General features: G+C 40.3%; 1 protein-coding gene across 1 annotated transcript in view; it reads right to left on the bottom strand.

Moving 5' to 3' along the window:
* LOC136858330 (allergen Cr-PI) overlaps positions 1 to 25,648 on the bottom strand; it is a 77,488-nt gene that overhangs the window by 32,405 nt on the left and 19,435 nt on the right. The gene's annotated exons all lie outside the window — the stretch shown is intronic.

Genomic DNA, 25,648 nt, shown 5'->3' with positions numbered 1-25,648 from the left:
CGTAGTATTATTGGACCTTTATATTTTCTTATATATATAAATGATATGAGTGGCTCCGGGAATGAACCTGGGGGGAGTCCATGTGACTCCGGACAAAAGGGAGTGAAATGCGTCGTTGCCGGCCATCTGCAACATAACATATTGGATTCAGCAAGAGAATCCAACTAGCCTCTTTCACTCCAACTCCAGCACGTAACCTGCACGAGGTGTCCCTGCTAAACTGAGCAACCCAGTGGAGGTTGGGTAACCAATCCCAGCGGAAACTGGGTCAGTGAACCGATCAGTGCTGGGGGCTTCAGGGCTTACAACCCTGATAGTTAAAAACTTGTTACCTTCGGGTGACCTAACCTAATCACTTGTGTGATAGACTGTATCAAACATGAAGTACAAACTTAATGAACATAATACCTCAGGTGGTAGACGATCCACAAGTAGGTCATCGGATTCTGGGGGACCTACACCTTCATGTGACCCAGTCGGATCTAAACGAAACTTGAAACGAAATATTACGTATCTAGCCACAATCAATATAAACTCCTTGATCAAGACCGGAAAGCTTAAGCATACACTTGATGTACTGAACGACAAGAACATCAGTATAGCAGCTCTCCAAGAGACTAGGTTTCCGGACGAAGAAGCCATAGAGTCTCAAGGATATAGAATATATAAAGGGAAACCTGGTAATAGAGTAATGGAAAATGTACCATTCCTTGGGACTGGTTTCGCAGTACACCATCTACTGGTTAAAAGCATACTTGACTTTTCATCACCAAACGATAGAACATCGGTGCTTTCCTTCAGATGCAAGAATAGGGGATACTCAATGATTAACTTCCACGCTCCTACCAATGACTCTAACAGGAAAAACCCAGAAATGACAAACCAGTACTGGGATGCCCTTGAAGAAACCCTTGATAAAGTACCAAATCATCATACGACTATATTGTTAGGAGATTTCAATGCCCAGATCGGTAGAGAACAGAAATACCGGAAGATTGTCGGAAGATATCCTGCCCATAAGAGAACCAACAAAAATGGGGAACGCTTAATCAGTGTCTGCACCAAGTATGGATTACTTTTGATGTCTACAGCTTTCAAACACCTTCCCAGAAAGGCAATGACATGGCGATGCCCAAATAGCATGATGGGTGAATTCCAAATTGACCACGTAGCAATAGACAAGCTGCACCACAGGGATATTATAAATGTCAAAGTGATACGAGGAGCCAACATTGACTCTGATCACTACCTGTCTCTGGTTAAAACGAACCTGAAACCACTAATAAAGACCACGGGTATGTTAGCAAAAAACACGAAGATCCCTAGGTTTGATATCACCAAACTCAAAGAAGACAGCACTAGTTACCAAGAGAGGCTGATTCATAATACCAACAGGATTAACACATCTACAAAATGGGATCAACTTAGGGATGCCATAACAGTAGCGGCTCAGGAAACAATCCCCAATAGACCTAAAGGGAACAAGCATCCGTGGTGGTCCAGCGAATGTGATAAAGCTATAGAAGCTAGGCGGCTAGCGTGGATCAAATGGAATGTACATAAGAACGAAGCTAATTTACAAGCCTTCATTGCACAGAGGAAAACTACGTCGAGCATCATAAGAGGGGCCAAGAGGAAGCACAACCAGGAACTGATTAAGCAAGCAGAGGAGGATTTTGTAAGGAACAACTCTAGAGATCTATACAAGGGCCTCAAGCAACAAACAACCCAATTCGCTTCCCCTGCTTTACATCTCCAGAGACCAGATGGATCGCTGTGTCTTAATGACAGCGATTGTACCAAGACCCTAGCTAACTACTTCAAAGGACTCTTAAATGCAGAAGAACCTATTGAACGTCTCCAAGTTACAGAACCAACTAACCCCAATACTGAGTTTATCCCTCCTCCAACGTATGAAGAAGTCAGAGATGTAATTAAATTACTCAAGAACAATAAAGCTTCGGGAGAAGACGGGATAGTAGCAGAAATGCTAAAACATGCCGGAGAACACACCTTCAGGAGCATACATAAAGTAATTCTGGACATATGGACTAGTGAGAGGCTCCCAGATGATTGGACGTCAGCCATTATCCATCCAATCCACAAGAAGGGAAGCAAAACAGATCCCAGTAACTACAGAGGAATATCACTCCTTGCTGTTACCTATAAGATATTTTCCAAGATTCTGGAACGCCATGTCACAAGACAGTTGGATAAAGAGTTAGGAGAATATCAAGCAGGGTTCAGAGCATCGAGGTCCTGTACCGAGCAGATACAAAATCTGAAGACCATCCTTCAATACAGCAAATCAAGAGCTCGACAATGGGTAGCTATATTTGTCGACTTCCAGAAAGCATACGACTCAGTAGATAGAATTACTCTTTACAATACATTAAGAGAACTAGGACTTAACGACAAGATCAACAGGCTGGTGCAAGCAACCTTGCACAATACCACAGCCAGAGTAAAGTTTAGAGGACAACTCTCGGAGAGTTTCGCCATTAAAACAGGGGTGAGACAAGGAGATGGCATCTCATGTATATTATTTAACTGCGTTCTGGAAAAGATAATTAGAGAGTGGATGAGATTCCTTCCAGAGAACACTGGATTACGGATGGGGATTAAAGCAGACAACCTGAGGATACCATGCCTAGCCTTTGCAGACGATCTGACTTTATTGGCAAATGACATACAGGAGGCTACTATTCAGCTCCAAATACTGCACTCAATAGCGGCTAAAACGGGTCTTTTGATCAACATAGGAAAGACCGAGTTTGTTACTAACATCAAAGATGCCCCTGGAAAGATGAGAGTCAGTGATAATATCTACATCAAGAGAGTCAAAAGTGTAAAGTACCTTGGGGAATGGTTCTCAGAGGACCTCAGCGAAACAATGGCTCTTGAACACAGGAGACTCAAACTAGATAAGGCTTACCATGCCTGTAGAAAGCTGTATGCTTCAAAAAATCTGTCGATGAATGTCAAACTAAGACACTACAATGCAGTAATCAGACCGTCAGTCCTCTATGCAGCAGAGTGTCTATATTTAACTAAGAAGACCCCACTAAGAGCCCTCGAGGTACAAGAAAGAAAGTTCCTGAGACGGATAGTGGGACCAAGAATTTTACCAGATGGAAGCCGATGGTATCAACCAAATCGTGAGCTATATAAACACCAAGAAAATCTCATAGATGCCATCAGAAGAAGGCGACTGGCTTTTTACGGACACCTATCCAGAATGGACTCAAATAGATTATCTCATAGGATCTTCAAGGCTGCTAACAAGGGCAAAGCTACTGGGTTCGTGTGGATGAAGCAAGTGGAGAAGGACCTTTCGGAACTCCACATAAATCAAAACGACATAGCTGATCGGAGTAACTATCATACAACTCTTAAAACTAAATCCTTTGTAACATCCCTCACAGAAGTTACCCACAGACCAAAAGACGAGACCAGGAAATGGTCTGAGGAACGTAAGATTGAATTTAGCCGGAAAATGAAGGACTACTGGGCCATCAGGAAAGCTCGAGGTACCAACAAGAAAACAGCTGCCAAACCAGCCGCTAAGAACACCAATTGTGGCAAACAACGACGATGACTTCAAGAAACAGCTAAAACACAAGCACCGTGGTCCATAGATGGCCCTAACGAATTAAAAAAAAAAATGATATGAGTAAAGAAGTGAAATCAGAGATAAGGCTTTTTGCAGATGATGTTATTCTGTATAGAGTAATAAATAAGTTACAAGATTATGAGCAACTGCAACATGACCTCGATAATATTGTGAGATGGACAGCAGGCAATGGTATGATGATAAACATGGTTAAAAGTCAGGTTGTGTGTTTTACAAATAGGAAAAGTCCTCTCAGTTTTAATTACTATGTTGATGGGGTGAAAGTTCCTTATGGGGGTCACTGTAAGTTCCTATGTGTTAATATAAGGAAAGATGTTCATTGGGGCAGTCACATAAATGGGATTGTAAATTAAGGGTACAGATCTCTGCACATGGTTATGAGGCTATTTACGGGTTGTAGTAAGGTTGTAAAGGTGAGGGCAATTAAGTCTTTGGTAATACACCAAGCAGAGTATGGTTCCAGTGTATGGGACCCTCACCAATATTACTTGATTCAAGAATTGGAAACAATTGAAAGAAATGCAGCTCGATTTGTTCTGGGTGATTTCCAACAAAAGAGTAGTGTTACATAAAAGTTGCAAAGTTTGGGCTGGGAAGACTTGGGGGAAAGAATACGAGCTGCTCAACTAAGTGGTACCATATGTAATCCCAATATAAATGGTCCTATATTGGACATTATAAATTCTCCAGCTAACTCATTCCTGTTTGCCAACGTTTTGCCCCAGTGTGCTAAGTTGGTCTCATCAGTTGGAAAGTAGCACACCTATCAAGACGCATGGCTAGTACATACCATGGAGGCCACTGCGTAGGCTACTTGGAGCCACTGGCAGTGCCAATGCACTATCAGAGACTCTGCCTCATTACCAAAAATTGATGCCTGCCTGGTCATCAGATGATACAGATACAGATGTTGATTCCCATAGGGAATCTGAAATATTTGTCCTGATTGATGCACCATCTCCTGGATGCGACCTCACAGCTGCGTGCTCCTAACTGCACGGCCAACTTACCCGGTCATATCTATTTCTTCTAACTTATGAGTAAGATATCCTGAGTCCACTGAGCTTTCACTCCTGTACAGCAAAGTTAGTCTAAAAACAGAGTGTTGTAAATATAGTTTTGTCTGGGAACTGACTTATTTCTTAAAGAACTCTGTTGAACATAACTGCGAGCTCACTGCATTAGCTTTGCTGCACCTTGATTCAATCTCACTTAATATACTACCATCCTGGGAGAATACACATCCTAAACACTTGAAATAGTCAACCTGTTCCAGTTTTGTATTTCCAACCTGACATTCAGATCTCTTAGATTTCTTAGATTTCTTCCCTACTGACATGTCATACTCATACTCCTTCCACGATACTGGTTTCAAGATACTGGCATTAGATTGCAGGTTTTTAGCACAGTCTGCCATCAAGCTGAATCACTTACTGTCACTTGATACCTTTCAGTAGATGATACATGTAAATTATGAACAACAAAGATGAAAGATTACAGCCTTGTCTAACCCCCTGTAAGTACCTTGATCAAAGAACTCATTCTACCATCAATTTTCACTGCAGCCCAATTGTCAATATAAATGCTTTTGATTGCTTTTAATAATCTACTGGTACCCTAATCCTATAACCCTGAAGTACAGCTAATATCTTTTACCTCAGTTATTTGTCATATGTTTCTCTAGATTTAGGAAGTATAAGCTAGTCATCTTGTAGCATTTTTAAATTACCTGGCACAGGCTCAATTTCCTGGCACATTTTCTTCCAACTTACTCTCAACCAATGAACATACCCTGCCTTTCAAAATGCCACTGAACACCTTGTCTAGTATAATGATCAATGAAATACCTCCATAGTTGTTGCAATCCTTCCTCCCTTGTTTATAGATAGATGCAATTATGTACTGCTTTAGTCCAATCAGAAGGTACCTTACCAACATTCTATGCTAATCTTATTACTCTATGAAGCCATTTCATCCCTACCTTCTCACTATACTTCACCATTTCATGTCTAATTTCATCATCCTTTCCACTTTCCCAAGCAGAATTTCACTGATATCAATGCCTTCCTCCCCATGAGCTCAGTTGTTCACAATGTCCACAGCAAGATTTCCTTTTATGGTGAGAAGATTTTCAAAATATTCTTCTCACCTGTCCAGTGATTCCCTGAAATCTACTAGGAGTTCACCTGATTTTACCCAAAACACTTCATTTCCTTTTAGCCTCTCTGTCTCCCTTTCTAAGATTTGTTTTTACTATCCAGAAATGTTTTCCTGTTGCTTGATCTAGCCTTTCCAGGTTATTACCAAAATCTTTTCATGACTTCTTCTTGGATTTAACAATTATTTGTTAGGCTCTATTTCTTTCATCTACATACAATTTCCTGCCTGCATCAACAAGGACTTGTTTGGAGCCATTTCTGATATTTATTTATTTGTATCAGAAGCAATACATCATACGGAAGTCGAGTCATAAGTCATGGCAATTTTTTCCTTGTGAACAGGAAGCAACACGGGAAATCTAAGATATGCATTTGGAAATGTACGGTATGTACTTGCGTATGATACCACTACTTGGTGAATGTAAACAACAGTGTGGGTCTAAACATGCCCCCAAGTTCAGTGTGTGAGTGAGAGCATCACAAAATGGAAGTCAACAAGCAGGAGCAACGATCGTATATTAAAATAGCAGCTCTCCATGGCAGAAATGTACGCCAATACCATGCAGAGCTGCGGGAAGCATTAGGTGTGTGACTATGATCTAATCCCCAAAGTCAAGAAGCCATTACGTGGACAACGGTTTGCTAACAAAGAGGACATCATAACAGTATTTCGGAGAGAGGTGTCACATGTTAGCGATAACCATACAACAAATGGTATTCAGCGCCTGCCCCACTGCTGGCAACGCACAGTGGAAACCTTGGGTGATTATTTCGAAGGTCTGTTACCAGTGGAGACCTGTCCTTTGTACATAGTTTTGTGTATTTGCTGTCTATACCATAATAAAACAATGTTTACCAATGGCCTGTGTTCTGTCACTTTCCTACGAGAATCTCCTGAAGTCAGAATTTGTCATCAGGCACTACGCATAAGTACGTGCCCTATATTTCCAAATGCATATCTTAGATTTTCCATGTTGTCTCCTCTTCGCGAGAAAATAAATAGTTGCCATGACTTATGACTCGACCTCCGTATAAATTATTTGTTAAGAATGATAAACAATTAGATAAGCCTAACTGGTAAAAACATGCTAGAGGTACGTTCAAAGTTACAATTATATTATATCGGACCAGAAGGCGAGATCTCGACCATTTGTTGTGGCCTTCACTAAATCTTGCATGGTGCAAATGAGAGGGCAGGAGTTGCAATTAAGGAGGTGTGCCATAGTTTGCTCTTCTCCGCAGGCACTGAGGGTTGACTCTTCAGATAGACCCCACTTCTTCATATTGTTCTTAGATCGACTGACCCCAGACCGCAGCCTATTCAGACTCTTCCAAGTAGATCACGACTCTTCATAACCGGCTGGAAGAGTTTCAGATGGATCCATCCATCCATCCATCCATCCATCCATCCATCCATCCATCCATCCATCCATCCATCCATCCATCCATCCATCCATCCATCCATCCATCCATCCATCCATCCATCCATCCATCCATCCATTAAGATGAAGGTTTCTGGATCTCCAGGAAGTTAGTCTTGATGATTGAGGTGACTCCAAAAGGCACTCAGTAGAATGAAGAAAACTTCTCCTTGATTTCAATCGTTGTTGAGCATGTTGATAATCATGTAATGGATGTGTTTGGGAAATGTCTACTTTAGATTTTTCTTGTTTGGCAGCCACGTCACGTCTAAGTCCTTTCCTTCCACTACTCGGCCTCCATTATTGCTCTCTTCATTAGCCCAGCTCCTCTCCTTTCAATATCTATGCCATTATGCTACTCAAGGTCTCCATGTTTCCATACTGAACTGGGAATCGTGACGTTAATTCAAATTGTGATCTTTACACGACCACATTGTTGGCTTCAAAACCACCTGAATTAAGCCTGTTATTTACCGCAACTTAAGAGAACAAGAGTATTCTTCCCACTGATAACATATGTTGCCTTATGATTTATGCACCTCAAGCTATTCTCTTGTTTATCAAGACTCAACAACTGGGATACCTTCTCAAAAATGTTATGTTTTACGGTCAGACACACCACATCATTTCAACTGGTTATAATCTAACAGTGACTTTATAGGTGCTGTCATATGTTTTAGATGGTTATATGCACCATACCCTTATCATTTTAATGTTACATTTAAAATTTGCCTTAGTAGGTGCATTTAAATGTTGTATATAGATACACCTTATGTTCTACAAACCTCAAGCTGGACTACTTTCTCATGTATCATACCCTAACTATTGTTACCTTCTCTGTTTTGCTTTCATTGTTTTAACTTTTGACTATTTAGCTTTCAACATTAGTCCTTGTATTTGCTGTCATGTGTTTTATATTTCAACTAGTCATAGTTTAACATTTGTCTTGTAGGTGCTATCATGTGTTATATATTGCTATTCGATAAGTTGCATTTTGCTCAATTGATTTGTTGGCTGATGATGACGCGCAATGAGCGTCGAAACTAGTACCAACCCTCTCAAAACGTTATGTGATATATACTCACATCAATAAACATTCATGGTATTGAAAAGGTGGACGTTTAACATTTTCATTTTACTGTAATATCTGGGGGAGCAATGCCAGCCAAGCAATATACCTTATCACAAGGTGTAGATCTTAGGCAACCAGTTATAAGCTGACAAGTTTCTTATAAAGCAATATCTACCTGTTTGGCATGACGTGATCTATACCAAACAGGGCATGCATATTCTGCTGCAGAGTAGCTCAGTACTAAAACAGTAGTTCTCATTGTTTGAGCTTGCATTCCCCAGCTGGTACTGCATAACTTGCGAAGAATGGAATTTTGCATAGATACTTTGTGTTTCGTGTTAACAGAATGTTGTTCATACGTGAGTGCACGATCCAGAGTCACTCCTAGATATTTAGGTGTTGAGCAATGATCCAAGAGAGCACCTTCCCAGGAAATCTTCAGTTTTCTTCTTGCCTGCATATTCTTTAAGTGAAAAGTGCAAACTTGCATCTTTGAGGTATTAGGCTTTAGATGGTTTTCTCTGTAGTATGGACTCAGTTTATCTACGGCTTCGATTAGTCTCCGTTCAACACTCTCAGACTGATCACCCTGGGTGACAATAGCTCGATCATCTGCATAAATGAAGATTTTTGTTCCTTTTGGCAAGGGTTGATCATTAGTGTAAAAATTAAATAATATTGGAGACACAACACTACCTTGGGGTAGGCCATTCCTGTAATTCTTCCAACGACTCTGTCGCCCTTGGGAATCTACAAAGAATCTTCAATTTTCAAGAGGACATCAAAGATTTTCAGTCAGCTTGTTGCCCTTTGTCATCTTATATAGTAAAGCTGATTCCTTCTCGTGGTGCCCCTGCATAGGTAGTCGAAATTGAATTTCCATTACTGAACTGAACGTCAGCATTCCAGAAGCATCATTAAAGTACTATCTGAAATGATTCATTTCTAATATACCTTCCTTTTACGTTTACAAGCTGCCCTCACTTCATCATTCCACTAAGATGTTTGCTTTTTCCACTTTTTACACACAGTTGTTCCTATGCATTCCCTTGCTGTTTCTGCTTCCTTCCAGTTTTCACTGAAGATCTATGACTGCCAATTATGCTTGCCATCAGGTTATCCTTAGCTGACTTCTTTATTAAATTCAGTTTCCTGGTAATTTCCTTCAATCTTCCCTTACTTCCACAACCATTCCTAACTCTATTTCTTTCTATTTCTTAACTTCTTTATTTCTCTGTTATAAGGTAATATAATGGCTCTTTACCATTCTTTACCAACTTACTCCTCAACAATTGCTTTAAATCTATCCCATAGGCTGTTTACATCTTTACTTACAATTTTATACTGATCATAATTACTTTTTAAATCCCCTCCCCCTATGCCTCTCTTATCAGTCATGCAGTATTTCCTAAATAATCCTACTTTTACAAATTTCCTTTATTTTGACCTTTTTTTAAACTGTGACAAAACAGTTTTGTGATCACATATACCAACTATCACTTCAATTTCTCTATAGAACTCAACTGGTTTTATCAGGACCATGTAAAGAATATTTTTTCCTCTAGTTGGTTCCATCACTTTCTGATTTAGCTGTCCTTTCCAGATTAAATTATTTACCATTTGTTGGTTTTGTTTTCTTTCATTTGCATTACCTTCCCAGTTAACACTTGGTAAACTGAGATCACCCACAACAATAATGTTCCTTTCTGTCTTCTTCCTATCAGTGTCAGCGGTACCCTGTCCAGGTCTGTTCATGCCAAAAACACTATGCCAATGCACTATGCCCCTCCACTATAACACTTCCCCGTTCTCCATCTTCCCTCTACTGTCTGTAGAGATGAGCCTTACATCTAGAATTTCATGTTTGTCATCTCTAACAATTTTTGTAATTTGCACATTCTTCTTTCACCGGTATGAATAATCCGCTCCTACCATTCCCATCCTGTCTCTACAATAAACACTACAGTTTCATGAGAAAATTTCTGCATCCATATGATCATTTCCTAGACATGATATATGGGATCTGGTTATGACAGCATGGGAGTAGTTTAAGGGAGAGAAGACTATTATCAGTGGGATACTGTCAGGAGGGAGATTGGGGACTGAAATGAGTATGGAGTGGATGTGCAGGATTTCAGGAGTGAGATTTATATATCCTGATGGGTGGGTAGGAGATAGGGATCTACGCTCAGATGGCCTTTACATGAACTACAATGGTATGCATAAATTAGGGGTTTTGTTTGGAAGAGTTATCGGGAGCTACATTCAGGGAAATATGCTGGACTAGGGTATGGTGATGAGAGTAAAGGGAGGTGGAAGACCAGTAAGGATGACAAAGTTGTTAGTGTTAGTACATTGGCCCTAATTATGAAGGCCATCTGAACGTAGATCCATATTGCCTGCCCACCCGTCAGAATCTCCCTCCTGACAGTATCCCACTGATAACAATCTCCTCTCCCCTAAACTTTTCCCATGCTGTCATAACCAGATCCCATACATCTCCAAAGACGTTATTACCTATTTCTGCTTGCCATACATAATTAGGGCCAATACAGAAATTCACCAACTCCTCCTTAGAACCTGTCTTAACCTAATTCCCTTATATCATTCTACCCTGTTTCCCTTCCCTCTTTCCTTACCCTCCACTATAACACTTCCCCATTCTCCATCTTTCCTCTACTGTTCTACCTGCAGTGATTCATACAGATTTTTCATGGAGTGTTAGTTCTTCTGTACTCACTCCCTGATGAGTACCCTTAGCACTCATTTTCCTTTCTCTTAAAATATCAGCCCACCTGTCTTTCTCAACTTTTCCCCTTTCTTTCCCTCTCTGTTACCTAACAATCTCTTCCTTTATTCTTTTAAATGCCCGCCCACACCAACAGACTCTACACCTGCCACTCTCAGTCATTCTTCCATCTTTTGCACTGAAATATGGGATAAATTGAAAATATCAATATAAATAAAATAGCATATTCTGTGATTAAATATATATCAGAGTAAGAGGTACTGCAAAAGGATTTAATGATAATGAATCAAGCAAGATACCTATTAACTGATAAAATAACTACAGTGCAGTTATTATACTTAAATGTGTCCTAATTATAAAATAATAGGATTGACAGTCTAACTTGAACTATATAAATGTACTTACACTCAATATACACTCATGTTCATAAAAAAACAGAACACCTGGAAAGACTAGAGATAGGAAGTTCATATTCACAGAACATGTTCATTAGTATGTTCTGCAGAAACGATTAGCATTTCAGCCACCTAGGTTCAGCATGTTTTCTGTTGCCTAGTAGGCACTGGGTCCTCCATGGGCACTGATAACTTGTTCCATGCATGATGGCATTGACACGTTTGCGAATGGTGTCCTGGGGTATAGCCATCCATGCTGCATTCACCTGGTTCCATAGTACATTTTTGGTTGTTGGCATTGGGTCACAGCGCCGCACCCGTCATTTCACCATATCCCACACATTTTCAACTGGCGACAAGTGCGGTGATCGAGCAGGCCAGGGCAACAGTCTGACATCCTGTGACAACAAGAAGGCACGTGTTCATGCAGCAATATGTGGTTGCGCATTGTCCTGCTGAAATATGGCGTCTCGGGTGTCGTGCAGAAAGGGTATGGCTACGGGTCGCAGGATGTTATTTATGTAGGTCAAACTGGTCACAATGCCCCGGACACGCATCAACTGTGATTTGTGATTGTACCTTGAGTTGGTGCTGTATGTCTTGTACAAGGCAGTCAATGCAATGTCTCTTCCTACGTCTGTGGCGAACAGAAATGTGTCCATTATTTTCAAACAAACAGAACCTCGATTCAACCGAAAATACTATCTGCTGCCATTTCTGTCTCCAGTGACGTCATTCCATACATCATTGCAGTCTAGCATGTTTATGCACATTAGTTCAAGGTAGGCAGAGAAGTGGACGACGCGTCGGTAACTCAGACCATAATAAACGGTGACGGACTGTCACTCTTGATAGTGTATGATGTGTTACACTGTTCTACTGTTGCACCAGAGCTGAGGACACAGATCTGTCCTGCAATGCCATTTGGATGAGCTGTCAATTTTCTCGGGGGTTCTGGGTGGTGCAACCAGACCCATCTCGTCGTGTTTTATGGCTTTCTGTGAACCATTCTGTACATATCTGTTGCACTGCTGACACACTTCGTCCCACACGAGGAGCAATTTCCCAGATGGATGCATCATGTTCTCTCATGCTAATAATGCGCCCTCTTTCAAACTCACTCATTTGATGGTACGGTTCTTGAATACGACTGCGGGGCATCCTGCATGTTTGCTCAAGTCACACTGATCCATTACCTTTGGTTTATAGTGACAACGAGAACCGCAGACACATTTTACCAGTTGGTGGTCGTGCACCAATATATCGATGTGGACCTTGAACCTGAGGGCTGACATGGTTCAAATGTTAATCATTTCTTTAGGCATTTCACAAGAAAACTAAATATGTAGACAGATTATTATTATTATTATTATTATTATTATTATTATTATTATTATTATTATTATTATTATTATTATTATTATTATTATTATTATTATTATTATTATTATTATTATTTTGCAACAGGCATTGGCAGCCAGCACAATTCCTATCCTTGCTGCTAGATGGGATTTCATTCATTCCTGACCTGGTCAAATGACTGGAAACAGGCTGTGGATTATTATTATTATTATTATTATTATTATTATTATTATTATTATTATTATTATTATTATTATTATTATTATTATTATTGTTGTTGTTGTTGTTGTTGTCCGACTCATTGGCTGAATGATCAGCATTGAGGCCTTCGGTTCAGAGGGTCCCGGGTTCGATTCCCGGCCGGGTCAATTAATTGATTAATTCCTCTGGCTCGGAGATTAGGTGTTTGTGTTCGTATTCAGACAACACACTACACTACTAACCACCACAGAAACAAGCAATAGTGATTACATCCCTCCATATAAGGTTGGTGTCAGGAAGGGCTTCTGGCTGTAAAACAGGGCCAAATCACCAATGTGCGACACAGTTTGCAGTTGTAACCCCACAGGCATGGGAAAAGTGGTAGAAGATGATTATTATAGTATTATTAATATTATAACCATATTATTATTATTATTATTATTATTATTATTATTATTATTATTATTATTATTATTATTATTATTATTACCAAGCTTGACAGCTGCAGTTGCTTTAAGTATGACCAGTAACTAGCATTTGGGAGATACTGGGTTCAAACCCCACTGTTGACAGCTCTGAAGATGGTTTTTGGTGGTTTCCCATTTTCACACAAAGCACACCTAAATTAACACCACGGCCACTTTCTTCCCATTCCTAGCTCCTTCCTGTCCAATTATTGCCATAAGACCTATCTGTGTTGGTGCAACGTACAATCAAACACTACTGATCTGCATTTAGGACAGTCGCCCAGGTGGCGTTGTTTTCCTAGCCTTTTCGTAAATGATTTTAAAGAAATTGGAAATTTATTGAACATCTCCCTCGGTAAGTTATTCCAATCCCTAACTCCTCTTCCTATAAATTAATATTTGCCCCAATTTGTCCTCTTGAATTCCAACTTTATCTTCATATTGTGATCTTTTCTACTTTCAAAGACGCCACTCAAACTTATTCGTCTACTAATGTCATTCCATGCCATCTCTCCGCTGACAGCTCAGAACTTACCACTTAGAATCAGATCAGATGTAAGGCTTTTCAGGCGTTTGCTCTATTAATCAGCGTTTTGTCTTAGGTCTGACACTAGACTCATCAGAGTGGGATGTGTCAGACCCTACCCACTGACGCTGGGGTGTATGCAGGGGAACTTTTTTAAAAATACAAGTTTTCATTCCCCACCCTGAAGGGGTGGGACGGGCCACCTAGAGGGTGTCGCCCTCTCTCTGGCCAGGAGAGATGACAGGGTTGAGAAGAAGTGAGAGAAGAGGGAGATGGGTAAAGGGCGGTATGAGTAAGTAATGGAGATGAGAATAAAGGACATGTCAGTTATCGAGTGCTTTAGTGACAGATTTACAAAGACAGATGGGCTATGTGCGAGGTGTGGAGGTTAGAGTGGTGTGCTTGGGTGGAGATGAAAGGTTAGAAGTTAGAGGGTAGCGGTGAGATTACAAAGGGAGGTAGTGAGGAGACGAAGGAGTTCGAACGTCGGAAGGGGTGTAGAGAAGAAATTTGTCGGGGGAAGGGGCGGACAGACTGGTTGACGAGGTTCGAAGGGAGGAGGGGCTGGCCGGGGGCGATGAGACGTATTTGGAAGGGAATGGCAAAGTGGTGGGGGCGGTAAACGAGAGGGTTCCACTTTATACTGATGGCGGTAGATAGTTGCTCCATTCTGAATAAGATGGTGTACATCATTGGCAGTTGGAAGGTGTAGTCTGACCAGATATGTAGGACCGGAGGCATTCTGGATCCTGGACGCACGGCGGGCGGGGACACCAGCTGCTTGAAGTTCCCAGAGTATTTCCCGTGCTGAGATTGTAGGGTCGATGCCGCGAAGTACACAGCTAGGCATAGCTGTGGATGATGGTGGTAGCTGCGTTGGCAATGATAGAGACTCGGTGGTTGCTGCAGTGTCAGCGTGTGAAGATGGTGGTGTTGCTGCGTGGGAATCCACATCAATACATACCAGCTGAATCATCAGGGTCTACAAATGCAGCACCGCCTTTGTCATCTCCACCTGCCGATGAACCAGAAGCCTCCACACCACCATCGCTGATGCAGTCTTTTTCAACTCGTCACACCATGTCCAGCTGTGTGATCCGCGGTGTGGATCCTGCCCTTCCAGAACAGACCATTCTCCGTCACCTCCAAGCTGAAGGCGTCCCAATTCGTTGCGTCTTCTGAATTAGGAACACATCCGGCCCAACCTATATGCTTCGTATACACGTCCTGAGCACCGCAGATGCCCAACACCTAATTAACAATGGAGTTTACATCTACAACCATCGCCATAAAGTGGAGCCTTCCATTTTCCAACCCCAACCTGTTCGCCATCCCAACAACAATTATCATCGTCGCACCCGGCCAGCCACTTCTTTTCAACCTCGCCAATTCGTCAGTCCGCCCCTCCCCCTACCTATTTACATCCCCTATCCACCTTCGATGCTTGAAATCCTACAATCCTTAACGTCTTCCATCTTCAACATCACAACGTCGCTGCATCTCCTAACCCTCCATTTGCATCCTGGTACCCTGCTCTAAAACTTCACTCCCAAGCAAACCCTCTCTTCTTCCTATCACTGCCATCAAGACAACCCATCTTCGCCCTCATTCAATCTGTCAAATCGCTTACCCACCTTCTTCATTTATTGCATCACACGGTTATCTTCACCTCTCTTAGCCCAAGAGAGAGCGTCACTCTCTAGGGGGCCTGCCCCGCCCTTTGGGCGGGGAATGAAAGCTTAGTTAGTTAGTTTCCCTGGGGCAGGCACAGAGAGCGACGTAACGACTAATCGCGAATTCCACACAACGCCTCTTTTTGTTCAGCCGGGGGCCTTCACAACTTTACTATAGCACCCAGCCAACCTCAATCAGCAAAACGGCCTGACATCAAGTTGGAAGTCAGCCTTCCCATCATGCCAAACTGCCTTATCCACGATGTTGAACTTGACTATTCTGAAGACTATCTCCTTCACTTCTTCCGCATTAACAACTACCCTGTTACAAATGTATCTCGGGTCCAGGAGAACTTTGTCCCAACAACTCGGGTCCTTATACAAGTACCCACAGAAGACGCTGCATGGCAATTGATCCAGGACGGTATGTACATCTCCACCTCTGGGAATCGAGTGGAACCTTGTCCGCCGTACTTCACCGATGCTTTCAAGATGCCTGCAACAACATTGCCACCGCCATGGATACCAACTGCACAGACTTCGTCGTCATCCTATACCACCACCACCACCACCACCACCACTACTACTATTACTACTACCACCTCAACCACCACAATCATTTCTGCTTACACCTCTCCCAATGTTCCTATCACCACGACTGTTATGTGCCATCCTTCCTCCCTTCTGACGTCTTCTCTCCCCATCCATCCCACCCCTGATCAATCCAGCTCTCTGCTTACAACTGTCCAGTTACCCGCCAATGACACCGCCACTTCTCTGCAGCAGATACGGCACGTCTACCATCGTCGCCACCACCGCCCGACTGCACCTGCATCGTCCATGGGGTGGACCCACTAATACCAACAGAAGAGATTGCCATTGAACTCCGTCTGGCAGGATTGCCCGTTTGAATAGCTACCCGGATTTACAACATATCTGGACCCACATATTTAGTGCGATTACATCTAGAGACTCCCGACGCTGCCCAACATCTTATCGCCAATGGAACACAACTTCACAGCCGACACCATCAGGTCAAACAGTCACGCTCTGCTCCCCAACATTTGAACCGCCCCAACACATCATGTCCTCGGCCAGTTCCTCCATTCCATTTACCTAGTCCACATAACCGTTCTTACCCTCCCCCACCTAGCTTTTTCCCCCAACATCGCCCACATCCGATCTCCTCCGTCTCTTACTCACTTCCCTAGTCAATATCTCTTCCTTATTTCACATCCTCGCCCTCCAACTTACCCCACGCACCCTCGCATACTAACTCTTCATTTCATCCTTAGTACTCTCCTCTAAATTTTCACTCCCTAAACACATCCCCGGTATTTACATATCCGTGCACACCTCCTCATTCCTTACTTCAAATTATCCTCCTCCTCATACTATTGCTCCTTCCCCAACCAGCCGAAACTCCTGGCCAGGGTGAAGGCGTAACCTTCAAGGTGGCCTGCCCCTCCCCTTCACAGGGAGGGGAATGAAAACATACAAAAAAAAAAAAAAAAAAGTTCCCCTGCATACACCCCAGCGTCAATGGGTAGGGTCTAACACATCCACTCTGATGAGTCTAGTGTCAGACCTAAGACGAAACACTGGTTAATAGAGCAAAGGCCTGAAAAGCCTTAAATCTGATCTGTTTCTGACAAGCTCCATGGGAACTTAGAATTTTCCATACATACCACTTAGTTGAGCAGCTCGTATTCTTTCTCTCAGTTCTTCCCAGCCCAAACTTCGCAACATTTTTGTAACGCTACTCTTTTGTTGGAAATCACCCAGAACAAATCGAGCTGCATTTCTTTGGATTTTTCCAGTTCTTGAATCAAGTAATCCTGGTGAGGGTCCCATACACTGGAACTATACTCTAGTTGGGGTCTTACCAGAGACTTATATGCTCTCTCCTTTACATCCTTACTACAACCCCTAAACACCCTTTATTTACAATCCCATTTATGTGATTACCCCATTGAAGATCTTTCCTTATATTAACACCTAAATACTTACAATGATCCCCAAAAGGAACTTTCACCCCATCAACGCAGTAATTAAAACTGGGAGGGCTTTCTCTTTTTGTGAAACTCACAACCTGACTTTTAACCCCATTTATCAACATATGATTGCCTACTGTCCATCTCACAACATTATCGAGGTCAGTTTGCAGTTGCTCACAATCTTGTAACTTATTTACTACTCTATAGAGAATAACATCATCCACAAAAAGCCTTACCTCTGATTCCACTTCTTTACTCATACCATGTATAAATATAAGAAAACATAAAGGCTCAATAATACTGCCTTGAGGAATTCCCCTCTTAGTTATTACATGGTCAGATAAGCTTTGCCTACTCTAATTCTCTGAGATCTATTTTCTAGAAATATAGCCACCCATTCAGTCACTCTTTTGTCAAGTCAAATCGCACTCATTGCAACTAGTAAAAAGAAATAAAAAATATATTATTGTTGTTATTAATATCCTTCGATGGTCTAATGGAAATGAAAATGCCTGTTAAGTTAAATACTAAAACATTGAAAGGGTTGCATAAGGATTACTGATGATGATGATGATGCTTGTTGTTTAAAGGGGCCTAACATTGAAGGTCATCGGCCCCCATAAGGATTACACCATTATAGCAAGCAAGATACTATCTAATCAAATTACTACACCTACACTACAATCCTAAACTGCACTTAGGCGTATTATGACAGTTTAACTGAAATAACAGAATTGTAGTTAAAACTTAGGTACTTGGAACTCAGACAGATTACTTTTCTTTTCCTATCTTTATGCTAATAGAAATAAAACCACCTTGAATTGCTGAAGTAGTAAAAATATGAGGGAAGGCATCTAAGACAGTGACTCATTATCTTTTCTCAAAATTAAGCCGGAGACTTGAACTACAAATTTTGACACAACAATAATTTTTTAATTAATGTTGTATGGTCCACCTTTTTCAATACTATATTATGCAATATTATTGAATCACATTACTATACTAGGGGCTAGTTTTGGCCTTGGCTGGCCATCTTCAGCCTTAATGTAATACATCTAATAACTAAATTTAAAAAATGCAAAAACACACAATTGACATGAAAACTATCAATCACTACTGATCTGCATTTAGAGCAGTCGCCCAGGTGGCAAATTCCCTATATGTTGTTTTCCTAGCCTTTTCTTAAATGTTTGCAAAGAAATTGGAAATTTATTGAACATCTCCTTTGGTAAGTTATTGCAATCCCTAACTCCCCTTCCTATAAATGAATATTTGCCCTACAAACACACAATGAACATTAAAATCTGAAAAATAAATTAGGCTCTAAATTCTTAGCATCTGGAGTATGCTCATCATCCAGACTCTTTCTTGTATTGATATTCATAGAATTGTTAGTTCCATCACTGCTAATCATTACAATTTCAATTGCAAAATGGGAACTGGTAAATGTTGATTCTGTAGTCAGATCATCAGTCACCAAATCTACTTGAGTGGTGTTAGCGGTATGCAAGCCGCTAGATGCCACTGTAATTAACACCAGCTGATGCAGAACTGCTAGATTGTGTCTCCACATCGAAAATGTAAATAAAATGAAATGTTCCCGTTGCGCTTGTTAAAATCATTCTGAATTCTGTTGGACATTGTCAGGATGGCACGTGAAGATATGGTTAAAACTGACACATTCTAAATTTGTGACTATTATAAATTTGCAATTCATTGCGGTCCATGAAGTTAACCTGAATAAATGATAGATAAAATTAGAAAAAATTAATGAATAGAAGGAGAGAGAGAGAGCGTGTGGAGCGTAGTGTATTGTTGTGTGCCTCATACTAACGGTTGTGAGATTCAAAGGAAAAGGAAAGGGCGGAGCAAGGAGAGAGAGGTGGGGCAGGGGCAAGGGGAGAGGTCAGGAAAGGAGAAGGGGGTGGAGGGGAAGGGGAGGAATTAAGGCGGGGCCGAAGGATGTGGGAAAAGAGATGGCTGTTGAGGGAAGATGCTGTGAATATTATGAAAAACTGAATTATGACTTGTTGGTTTGACGTTTCTAAAAATGGGAATTAGAAGGTCAAATAGGATATTTGGCTTTTCTGAAATGTCATTAAGATTATGATTTGGGTTAGAGTATTGATCTATGTATGAAGCAGCTTTTGGTAATGTTAAGGTGTGGTCCTTTGTTGATGATTTCGAGAATTTCCGTATGTTGTTTTATGTCTGTGAATATGTGATTTTATTCATGAATATGCTGTCCTACAGCTGAAAATTTGTTGTACTTCAGGGCATTGACATGTTCCAAGTACCTTATATTAAAATTCCTCCCGGTGTGTTCGACGTAAGAAGAATTACAACTGTTGCAAGTAATCCTGTATACTCCTGATTTTGAAAAACTATTGAATTTGTTTATAGATGTGGCATTATGTAAGACTTGTGTATTCCTATTGTTGGTTTGAAAACTACTTTTATGTCGTGCTTTTTAAAGATGTTGGTGACTTTATATATTTGTTCGTTGGAACATTGAAGGCTCGGTACACCATTCTGTTGTATGCTGCTCGTTTGTGAATTTGGGGGTGTGAAGAATCTTGACAGGTTGTAGTGTCTATTTGGGTGAGGCCGATGACCTTAGATGTTAGGCCCCTTTGAACAACAAGCATCATCATCATCATCACCTGATAATAGTTAGGTCTAAAACGGATTCAAGTGTGAATTTTATATGCAGGTCAATGTTATTTAGATTAATGAGGGTGGTAGCAGTGTCTGTGATGCTCTCTCCATAATTACTATGGTGTCATCTACATATCTTCCCCAGAAAAGGATGTTGTCAATGTTATTATTATTATCAATTTTGGTGTGTTCCAAAAAATCCAAGTAAATCTTGGCTAAGATACCCAAGGCCGGCGATCTTATAGCCAATCCTTACTGCTGATAAATTTTTAACATTATCGAAAGTGAAATAATTGTTGCTTATAACTCATTTAAGCATAGACATGAAATCATGTATTTCTAATATACTTAGGCCGCTGTATTTGCTTACATTGTTTTGAACGATGGGGTATACCTTGGAGATTTGTATGCGAGGATACATGTTTACAATATCGAATGAGTGGAGAGAATGATAGGAATGTTAAACTTTTTAAATTTATCGATCAATTCTTGAACGAAAATTAAGATTTTAGACTTAACTATTATCAGGCACCCAAGCTACTTAAGATGAATCAATGAATCAGTTGCTACTGATCTGCATTTAGGGCAGTCGCTCAGGTGGCAGATTCCCTATCTGTTGTTTTCCTAAATGATTTTAAAGATATTGGAAATTTATTGAACATCTCCCTTGGTAAGTTATTCCAATTCCTAATTCTCCTTCCTATAAATGAATATTTGCTCCAATTTGTTCTCTTGAATTCCAACTTACCAGACGAGTTGCCCGTGCGGTTATGGGCGCGCAGCTGTGAGCTTGCATCCGGCAGATAGTGGGTTCGAACCCCACTGTCGGCAGCCCTGGTTTTCTGGTTTTCTTTCGTTTTCTATTTTCACACCAGAAAAATGCTGGGGCTGTACCTTAATTAAGGCTACGGCCAATTCCTTTCCAGTCCTAACCCTTCCCTATCCCATCGTCACCATAAGACCTATCTGTGTCGGTGTGACGTAAAGCAACTAGCTAGAATTCCAACTTCATCTTCATATCGTGATCTTTCCTACTTTTAAAGACACCACTCAAACTTATTAGTATACTAATGTCATTCCACACCATCTCTCCACTAACAACTCGGAGCATACCACTTATTACAAGTTATACATTACATCGTTGGGTCCGTATTGAGCAATTTTTTAAATAAAATTTTTTGAGAATCCACCTTTTCAATACAATATGATTTTTATTGATTTACATAAAAAGCTTCACATTATTATGTCTTAACAGGACATGTTTCACCCACATTTTTTGGCATCATCAGCCATTGTTCCTACACTCAACAATCAAAATAGCCAAGATCTTGTGTATTTTTTTCCTGAATAAAATTCTTAAAATTGTCACCTAACTTGGATACTATTTGATAAAATATGTTTTTGTATAAATATATGATCTGTGGAGACATCTGGTTGTTTTAAATTATTTTGACTGGTGAAATGTGCTATATATAAAAACATTATAATATTACATACAACTATTCTGTTTAAAAATTCCCATAAGGAACTTTCACCCCATCAACTTAGTAATTAAAACTGAGAGGACCTTTCATATTTGCAGTATGCAGTGCTATCATTATGGCAACTTACAGTAGTTCTGGAAGCAAAAACAAATCAAATCCTTTAGCTGGAGACTATATTGCTCATATGTTGTTAGATTCAGAAGACAATGATATTGATAGCAACTGTTATTTTGGTGATTCAAGTGGTGACAATGATGCAGAAGATGGTGCGAGTGACTGACATTGTAGACATTCAAAGAGAGAGGGCAGAGTATGGAATAGCACACAAAAGGTTCATATTTACCACCAATGTTTGTTTGCATATACACTTTGAGGATAACTCTGAGCATATAGACATTTTCAAGCATTTCTTTTGTGTTGAACTAGCAGAACTGATAGAACGAGAGAGAGTGTGTGTTTATTTGGTAGACATATAGCGTCCACCTCGCAATGATTATAATGTAATAAGTTATTGTCAGTGCTGTTGTTATTACCTGAGATGTGTTCCGTATGCTTGCCAGGGACCAACCCGCCCGCCCCTAGAAGTATTATTATTCTTATAATGTAGGCACCAATTGCTGGAAGGCATACGATTGCCTGGAGGACGAAGATTACGTACATTTACATGTTAACCAATCAAATCAGTTTATTGACAGCCGGCAGAGCGGGCATGTGAACAGAGGCAATAGGAGGGTCATGCCTAATGATAGGCTAGCTGTTCATATGCAAAACATTGAAAACAGGTGGCGTCACATGAAGCTTGGAAGTTGCTCTATTTCAGGATTTGGAAGGAAGAAGACTCACTTTGTTGGTTATCTTGCAGAGTTTCTGTCCAAATCAACCTTTCCATTAGAAACCCTTGTGCACAAGATCTTCAAGGCCGCCCATGAACTGTACCCTCCTCTTCATTAAGGTACGTTTCAATGAGTAACAATATTTGAAATATATTTTGCATTGTAAATGATTTCAGTAAAGCAAAGTGCCCAGAGTGCGCTTATAAGTCACGGTGGTCTGGGGGCAATGGGGATCTAGGGGTGTAAGCCCCCAGGTAAGAGAACATGAGGAAAAGTGAGGTTATTGTCCGCGTCATGAATTTTTTAAACTTTGTGGCCCTCTTCCAACATTTTTTTCTTCTGTAATTTTCTCTTCATTGGTGGAAAAGGTGTCATCTTCTTCCATAGGTCAACCAATCCCCATTATAGTACCGCATAAGCAGACAACGCAGCTACTGAATACCTTGAAGAATTTAAAGTGATTTTTTTTTATGTACTCACCGCAGCAAGTGTACAATACAGATGATACAGGGCTAAATTTTAAAAGGTTTGCCTGCCTTGCATCACAGGAAGAAAAATCTGCCCTGGGTTTTAAAATGGATAATCAATGCACAACTGTGTTTCATAAACATGAACATAATCACGCTCCCTATTTATTACAAAAATCAGAAAAAGGCTTGGATGGATCGTGCCTTATTCCAAGACTGGTTCAGAAAACAATTTGTGCCAAAATTGGAAGCATTTAACAAAGAAAATGAACTGCCTCCTCATGCACTGTTACTGATAGACAATGCTCCATCACATCCAGAAGAAATACAACTTGTTTGCGGTGACATTATAGTCATTTTTCTTCCACCCAATGTCACTTTGATTTTGCAGCCAATGGACCAAGGAGTGTTGCAAGCAATAAAACAAAATTACAGAAAAAATGCCCCTTCGAAGCCTACTTGAACAGAATGAGGAACATAAAATTCTGCACAAACTTAAGAAAATCATCATAAAAGATGTAATTTACTGGGTGCCAGAAGATTGGGAGGACACAAGCGAAGGGGCACTGCAGAAATTGTGGAAAAATTTCTAGTCTGATTGGGAATTTGTTAAAACTGTTGTTTTTTTTTCCTGGCAAAAGAATGTGAACTTCTTCCACTAGTAAAGAAAATTCTGGGTTGAAAAAATGCAGAGGAAAAATGCATCGAAATGTGGACGGCTGTCGACGACAGTGGTCGCGAGGAATACTATGCAGATGAAGACATTGTAGCAGTGGTGCAGGCGATGTCAGCTGAGATCAACACAGATGATGGTGAGGACGAGGGGGACATCCAAGCTGATGTTGTTTCACACACTGCCGCTGCCAGTACCCTTGACCTCGCCCTGCGCTACGTCGTGCAGCATGCCGCTGCAACTCCTAGTGATGTAACGTTCATGTAACACTAGCGAAATATTGCCTCTTCAAGTCGTTTCAGTGCGCTGTGTCAAAAGAAGATCCCTGATTTCACGTCTTAAGTGTTGATTTGTTTTTCCGTTTGTTTTGCTGTAACGTAAAGAAATTGCATTCAGACTTTGTTATGCACATTGTTAGTAGGTCTAGGCCTTCTGTTTTTTAGTTTTTATGTATAAGATAGCTGACAGATTCACTGTTCACTCCTGCAGCATTTATTTCATGCTTTTCTGTGCGAATAAATTTATATTTTTACTTGGAAAAACTAGTTGTCTTAATCTTTATTTTCTCCTGTTTTAAAATTCAAAACCAATTTGGTAGATATTTTTTCCTAGCCCTGTTCAGATTAGGTGGATTTTCAGATTGGCAGGGCTCTACTACACTATGTAAACAACTAATAGGGAATCTGCCACTTTGTTGGCAATCCTAAATACAGATCAACAGTAATTAATATCCACTTTTATCTTTTGTCTCTTCCCCTTTCCTTTCCAGCTTAGTTCTTATCTTCGCCATCTGTTTGAAGGTGTCATTTATTGTTTGCACGTTTGTACTTGTCTCCACTTTCTGTTGTTTCCTCTTTTCACACTGACCTCTATTTCTATTTATCCTATTCATGTTCTTGTATTTCTCTAAATGATTTGGTTAGTCAGTTGTTTGTCCCTTCCCATTTCTTTATTATTATGTCATGTCGTATTGTGTTATGTTTAATGAAACTAGTAGAATCTCAAAACTAATTTGTTGAATTAATAAAAAACTTGACTGGTTAAACTTTTTATCACAAGTTTTCAGGTTGATTGTGGCTGATATTGCTGATTCTCGAAGGATGGGCAAATTCGTGCCATTCCATGTTATAATAGAGTATTAATGACCTCTGGTGATGCATTCTTCATGCTCCCAATAAAATTAACTTAGCATTAGAAACTGCTTGATAGAGTTGCATTTCACTGCTAGATGGCAGCACAGTTGAAACTTTGAAATTGCTATGTACATTGCCAAAATAACATGATATTGGAAAGAATGGAACCTAGTAAGTGAGGTCATCTATAATGATGATTAGGGCTCGGAAGTATATGACCTAAATGAGTACAAAATGTGCAAGCAAATGTCCCCCAAAAACTAGCTAAATATGACCTAAAAAGGTAAAATATAACTTAAACATTTTAGGGATAGGTTGCAAGTATTAGAGTATCACTAACATTAAACATGTCAAAAAGTGATAATACAGCAGACACATTTAATCATGCAGACTGGCAGAGCTCCAGTAGATATATTAAAAAACTTTATACTTCATTCAGTGTCATAAACCCGAGGCATGATTCTTGCTCTGTTTTCCTAAAAAGGAACCAAAAATTAAGTACAGTATTAGCATGCTTTCTGATATCTGTCGGCATATGTTCATACAGCATCTCTTTCTCGCAATCATCTGTTCTTAACCTGCTACTTAACTTTCTTGGAAAAAGAAAGAAAAATGCATCTACTAGAGTGTTTTGAAATCCTATGTTTGAAAATCGATGAGGATAACATGTACCTTGTTAAAAATCGGCACTTCAACTGAACAAAAATGCTCAAAATATGACCAAACCTTATATCACTAAAATGA

The sequence above is a fragment of the Anabrus simplex genome, chromosome 1, assembly GCF_040414725.1.
Source record: "Anabrus simplex isolate iqAnaSimp1 chromosome 1, ASM4041472v1, whole genome shotgun sequence".
Classification (NCBI taxonomy): domain Eukaryota; kingdom Metazoa; phylum Arthropoda; class Insecta; order Orthoptera; family Tettigoniidae; genus Anabrus; species Anabrus simplex.
This window is presented reverse-complemented; position numbering and strand designations above follow the sequence as displayed.